The sequence below is a fragment of the Nyctereutes procyonoides genome, unplaced genomic scaffold, assembly GCF_905146905.1.
Source record: "Nyctereutes procyonoides isolate TBG_1078 unplaced genomic scaffold, NYPRO_anot_genome, whole genome shotgun sequence".
NCBI lineage: Eukaryota > Metazoa > Chordata > Mammalia > Carnivora > Canidae > Nyctereutes > Nyctereutes procyonoides.
In genome coordinates, this window is record NW_026575052.1 from 62,119,300 (window position 1) to 62,126,327 (window position 7,028).

The following is a 7,028-nucleotide window of genomic DNA, read 5'->3' on the forward strand; positions in this document are numbered from 1 at the left end:
ATTATAGTTGTAACACTTAGGATGTAGGAGGACCTGTGTCTTGGTTTGTCTGGGACAATCCCAGTTTAAAACTACTGTCTTGGCAGAAGTATGTTAGAGTGCTCCTTCCACACTCAGCATCAAAGTTTGGACAATTACATGGTCACTCTACTTGATCCCCATCCGTAAGACATACCCACTCCTCACCCCATATCTTGTAATAAGCAGCCACAGTGATTTCAGGAGAGGTTGGAGAAACCTTTCATCCAAGTCAAATAGATTTATACCCCAGGAATCTAATCCAGTGTTGTTGCTGTTTTGGTAAGCTTTTTGTGCCTTGTGAATTACATACCAGTCATCACTGAGAAATCCCCTCAATGAGCTTAAAGAGCCTTATTCAATAAGCAACTTCCTACCATGAGACTTCACAGGATGCAAGGAGACAGAAAAGGGTGATGCTTTCTTTTCACTCTGAGTTGACTGGTGTTTTCTGTAAATGACAAATGGGTTTATCCCAACCTGTAGTTACTGCCTACATGGTCTCACTGGGAAAGCTCTGGAAATCCAACTTGCCTACAAACATATTTGCCCCTTAACCTGTTACTATACCTAAAATGCTTACCTTCAGAGTGGTTCTTTCTGTTACATTTGGGAGCAGACCTCTGTTAAAAGGCAAATACCATAGTGTAGAGAGCTAAACCCTAAGAACACTTTCGTGCCAAGACTAAGGGCCCTGGAAGAATGGAACATGGACATTTAAAAGGGATGCAAGTCAAAGAACAGAGCAATAGAACACTTATTGAGATAGGTAGGACCGGGGCATCCACTAATGTGGGTGATGTGGTAGGAGGCCATCGGGCACCAAGAGAGAAAGTGAGGATGCATCATCTCTACTCCATAATTTGGCCAGTCATTGGACTGAGGTCACTGTGTGTAGGAGAATGCCAGGTGCAGCTTTGCTGTTCTCTGAGAAGTTCAGCTGAGGCCCAAAGTTAAAAGGTTCTAAATAAGTACCCCTACCTTCCACAGTGCGGTGCCAAGGAAAGTCTCCAATGCTTGAGGCTTTGACACAAAATACCACTCCACCCCCTTTACCTCTGTCTTGTCATCATCAAAAGAGGAATGAAAGGGGGGGAAATGGAGATTGTCGTTACTTTGGTGGGCCATGCGTGTTCACAGTGGTGAACTGTCTGTAGGGGGAAGAGGTGTGTCTTGTGCCAAATGGAAAAGATTAGGTCCCAAGCAAGAAAGAGACCAGCATTTCTATTTTCCAGTTGAGCTTCAGTTTGGGTACCTGCCACTTGGGCTTCTCTTCCCAGGGAAGGACACATTTTACTTAACCATGCCATGCCAAAGAATGGCTAATCGCAATCCATGCTGCCTAACCATGGATGGCTCACTTTAGGTATGAGGGGTACCTAGCATAGCTTTTTGGGGTTTTTTTCCTCCCAGGTTTGGCCTTTAACTGAAATCCTGGGGCAAGAAAAGTCTCCATCAACACTTCTTGACACTGATCCTTGGTCTCTCCAATCCCCCTCAATTGTCATTATTTCTAGCAGCTGAACTGAGAAATCAAGGCTCTCCCCACTTGAGCAACCTGTAGGAATCAGGGCCTGAAATGAGCCATGAGGACATTCAGAAAGCTGACACTAATGATGCCCTGGCTCCCGACAGGGCAGGCAGGTGCAAATGGACATAGAGCTTATAGCAGGGATGATGGTGGACCAACAAGCCCAGGAGCATGGCAGGAATGGCTGAGTTCCTGGTAGACTTTGGGGAGTAGAAAGATTTTATGACCAGCTTGGAGCAGAGAACATGAAGAAGAGCCCCAAGCTCTTAATGTCTGCCAAACCTGGCTAGCACTCAATGATGCTGGCAGGCTCAGCTAGAAATCTGTTTACCCAAAGGAACGAAGCATCAGATAAGCTTTGTGGTGGAACAGAGCCATGAGTCTTCATGCAAATTTTGCAATTAGAGGGAGACACAAAGCTTATTTAATGGAACATGAGGTTGTGGTGAAGCTCTGGTGAATCTCAGGCAGAAATGTGGGTCTGGGGTGAAGCCTTGTTTAGTTTATGGAGACATGATCCTATGCGGAAGCACTTTGTGGCCAGAGTTTTAAAGAACTCTGGGTTGTCTCAGAATTAGACCACAGATTTAGGAGTTTGGTGTTCTTTGCTTTTTTTTTTTTCTCCTGATTTATTTTCTTTGGGATTTTATCTAAGTTATGTTTGGTAGAAAAAGACTTATCAATTGGCAAATTATTACTTTTCTTTTCTTAGCAATATGGGTTCCACTAGGGAATGAGGATGATTAAGAAGTGGGCATTGTGGCTTTTATGATAGTAATACTCAGAGTTCTCCAGAAAAATGGAACCAGTAGGATGGATGGATGGATGGATGGATGGTGGATGGATAGATCAATCAGCCAATATAAAAGGAGATTTACTCTAAAATATAGGCTATATGTATATACATATATTTAGAAAGAGAGTTATTATAAGATATTGGCTCATGCTATTAAGGAAGCAGAAAAGTCCATGCTCTGTCACGTGTGAGCTGGCACCCCAGGAAAGCCAGCAGTGGAGTTCCAAAAATAGAGAGCTACTAGTATAGATACCAGTCCAAACCTGCAGGTCTGGCAACCAGGAATATTGAAGGCAGGAGAAAAAGATCAATGAGCTCATTTAGTCAGGCAGAGAGCAAATTCAATGTTCCTCTGCAATTTTTTCCTACTCTGGCCCTCAGTGGATTGAGTGATGCCCACCCACATTGGGAAGGGTCATCTGCTTTACTCAGTACACCAGTTCAAATGCTAATCCCTTCCAGAAACACAGACACACCTATAAATAATGTTTAACCAGCCATCTGCTCCCCCATGTCCCAGTCAAATTGACACACAAAGCTAACCATCACAACGAATGATGTATTGGCAGCCATCATGTGCTGGTAAAGCAGATCTCCATGGGGAGAAATAAGCCCTAATTTGTATCCTTTGCTAATGTCTGTGATGTAAATAGTCCTCCCATTACCAATTTTGAGCTACCAATGAGAAATCACTGAGCACTGAGCTGGGAAGGTATGCACACATTTGGCTCTCACAAATGTCTCTACGATCTGGCTCCAACACAGGATGAGTTAGGAACCAACATTTGAGACCAAAGTCTTTTAGGCTGACCACATTCACTACTCTACTAGAGAGGTGTGGAAGGCCTAATTTGGGGCATTGATATCTTTGTGGTAGATGTTTTGGAATGGTTTTGAAAATTAAGCCACCTTCTCTGATTGTCTGTGGGATTGAGGAAATTTGATCCCACCTCTCCTGTGAAAATTTACATCAAATCACTTTCCTCAAGCTGGAGAAAGTGTTAGGGATCTTCTGTCCTAACCCATTCATTTCGAGATGAGGAGATGAAGGCTCAAGGTGATAAAGTGACTTATCCACGATCTCAGGGAATGTTCTTAAAGAAGCTAAAAGTAGAGTCTAGTTCTGCTCTCTAGCCAAGCATTGTGTGTGTGTGTGTGTTGTTTCTAACTACAGTTTGCTGCTCCTCAAAGATGGAGGGCCCACCTCTGAATGACACAGGAAGGGAGAGCTCAGAATGGATTGTTCTGGATGGCCTAGGAGTAGACATCAGCCCACCAGGATAGAAGACATCACCATGCCTCTATATTCTCGCTGTGATAGAAGGCCAAGAAGTAGCATCATGGGAAGAAGAAAATTTAGGTTCTGATCACAAAATTGCAGCATTTCCCTCAAAATCAGATTGAACATACACTGACAGAACCTAACACCAGATCCCAGAGTATTAGATCCATGGATCAAAGGAAAACCATGTCTGATGCTAAGCTCTGTTAGAGGCAGAATTGCACAACACTTGGTAAAACTGTAGGGGTGTCTTGTGGTTGTTGGGAGATGGAGTGGGTAGCAGAATCAGTGGCAACAGTGGTGGAGAAAAAGAGCAAGAAAGTGGAAAGAAGAGAGGAAGCTACACACTTTCTCCTCAGATAGAGGACGTCATAGCCAAGAAGCCACCAGGAAGAGAGGACCCTGCCCTCCTATCTCTGGTAGCTGGTTTTTTTTTTTTTTTGGCTGGGTACAGTATACTTTATTGATGGTACATGACAAGGTAGGGCTCCCCAAACCCCTCCCCTTCCTCAGGGTCTAGGATGTAAATTGGAGGTCAGGAGATTCTCAGTGTGTTGGGGGATTAAGTCGGGGCAGAGACTCCCCAGCAGCTGAGGGCCTTGCTCTTCCTCTTGTTCTTGCTGGGGCTGGTGGTCCAGGAGGCTCTTACTCCCTGGAGGTCATGTGGACCATGAGGTCCACCACCCAGTTGCTGTAGCCAAATCCATTGTCATACCAGGAAATGAGCTTGACGAAGTGGTCATTGAGGGCAATGCCAGCCCTGGCATCGAAGGCGGAAGAGTGGGTATCACTGTTGAAGTCACAGGAGACAACCTGGTCCTCAGTATAGCCCAGGATGCCCTTGAAGGGGCCCTCCAATGCCTGCTTCACCACCTTCTTGATGTCATCATATTTGGCAGCTTTCTCCAGGAGGCAGGTCAGATCCACAACTGATACGTTGGGAGTGGGGACACGGAAGGCCATGCCAGTGAGCTTCCCATTCAGCTCAGGGATGACCTTGTCCACAGCCTTGGAGGTGCCGGTGGAAGCAGGGATGATGTTCTGAGCAGCCCCTCAGCCATCACACCACAGCTTCCCAGAGGGGCCATCCACAGTCTTCTGGGTGGCAGTGATGGCATGGATGGTGATCATGGGGCCCTCCACAATGCTAAAGTGGTCATAGATATCTTTGGCTACAGGAGCCAAGCAGTTGGTGGTGCAGGAGGCATTGCTGACAATCTTGAGGGAGTTGTCATACTTCTTGTAGTTCATGCCCATCAAAAATATGGGGGCATCAGCAGAAGGAGCAGAGATGATGACCCTCTTGGCCCTGCCCTTCAAGTGAGCCCCAGCCTTCTCCATGGTTGTGAAGACCCCAATGGACTCCACAACATACTCAGCACCAGTATCACCCCATTTGATGTTGGCGGGATCTTGCTCCTGGAGGATGGAGATGGACTTCCCATTGATGACAAGTTGCCCGTTCTCAGCCTTGACCATGCCGTGGGTAGAATCCTACTGGAATATGTACACCATGTAGTTGAGGTCAATGAAGGAGTCATTGATGGTGACAGTATCCACTTTGCCAGAGTCAAAAGCAGCCCTGGTGACCAGGCACCCAATATGGCCAAATCCGTTCACTCCATCTTCACCATCGTGTCTCGGGGCCATGGCTGGCACTGCACCAGCAGATGTGGCCATCTGTCAACAGGGAGGAGCAGAGAGCCTGGTAGCTGGCTTTGAGCTAAAATGCAAAAGAACTTTAAGATGAGAGATTAAGTGGCTATTATTTAAGAGCGTGGCCATACAAATAAAGCCTTTGCTCCTCTGCCTTGTCATCTGATGCTAAGAAAGGTCTTGGTGGACCTTGAATGGTGAGGGTCGTCAAAGAGGGAAACCAGAGTATTATAATCAGGGGAGCCTCCCTACTGCCCTCCCACTCGCCCTTCTGCTTCTATTTTTAAAGCACCAACAGCACTCTTGCCCTCGGGGAGATGGTCCCCCTGAGAAGCAGCTGTTTCCTGTCCACAGGCACTGAACTCACTGCAGCTCCCACCCTCCCCAAGGAACGGTGTTCATATTTGTAGACCTTCCTGAGAACTGTGTGGGAATCTCGATGGGCGGGGTGGGGCTCCTATGAAGTGATGATGGCATCTCCCAAGCAGATGCCTTTTATTGTTGGACACTCCTGAGTGGAGACTAGAGCTAAGGTAGAACTAACTCTTAGTTCCCTGTGGAGCTCAAGCATCAGCCTCCCTCCATTTCCAGGCCGCCCTCTTCCCAGTACACATGGTGAAGGTGTCCGTGTTCGTCTTAGTTCCTCCTGAGAGACCATTAGGCCAAACTCCTGGAGTCCGAAAGCTTTCCTATCCTTCCAGGATCCTACTTTCCTGCTGCCTGTAATAGGATGCCACTCCCAGCTCCTGGGTACCGGCAGAAGGAGGGATGTGGGACCTGTCACAGTGCCCTCCCTGTCCCTCACATTGGGGCCCATACTGGCACCATATGAAGCTGAAGTCCCTACACAACACCTCATGAGGTTTGACAGACTAGATGGGAGAGAAACCACCAGGCAAGACTTCCCTCATAGTTGACAGAAAACTTGCCCCAGAATTTAGCCCTCCATGGACGATACATTACCTACTTCAAAAGTGTGGTATTTCTTCATGTACTGATATGCAGCAATCTCCAATATACATTTTTTTCTTTTAAAGATTTATTTATTTATTCATGAGAGACACAGAGAGAGAGGCAGAGACGCAGGCAGAGGGAGAAGCAGGCTCCAAGCACAGAGCCCAATGTGGGACTTGATCCCGGGTCTCCAGAATCACACCCTGGGCCAAAGGCAGATGCTCAACCACTGAGCCACCCAGCTGCCCCTCCAATATAGATTTTTAAGTGAAAAGTTAAAGCGCAGGATAATACATTGTGTGAGTGTGTGTGTGTGTGTGTGTGTGAAGGAGTACACAAGGGTGTGATAATCTGGGCTGTTGTGAAGAGGAAACCCAGCCATTGCTGGGAGACTCAGGTAGGACATCTCCGTGTACATCCCTTGCTACCTTTTGAATTTGGAATCATGTGAATGTATTGCCAACTTAAAAATTAAAAGTGAAGTTCTCCATTTTATTTAAAAGAGTTTGAGTTAGGTTTTCTACCATTTGCAACCGAAGAATCCTGACTGAGATATCATATATATATATATTGTTTCCATCATGAGGCAAATGTCCATTTCTCACATATGAAATTCGCAATGTCAACTTATTTCCCTTTGCCTCCTTAATGAATTCTGGATGGATTTCTCCATGTTTCCACCCACTCCCTGGTGCCCTCTACTGAAGAGTTTGTCGGGTTAAATGGAGTTTCATCATAGGGGTAAGGAGACCTCATAATTGCATGTTAAATATGACTTGCCTCCAACGCCG

The 7,028-nt window shown here is 46.3% G+C and overlaps 1 pseudogene; it reads right to left on the reverse strand.

Moving 5' to 3' along the window:
* Positions 1-4,272: 4,272 nt before the first annotated feature.
* LOC129514124 (glyceraldehyde-3-phosphate dehydrogenase-like) lies at positions 4,273-5,307 on the reverse strand (annotated as a pseudogene).
* Between the last annotated feature and the right edge of the window lie 1,721 nt (positions 5,308-7,028).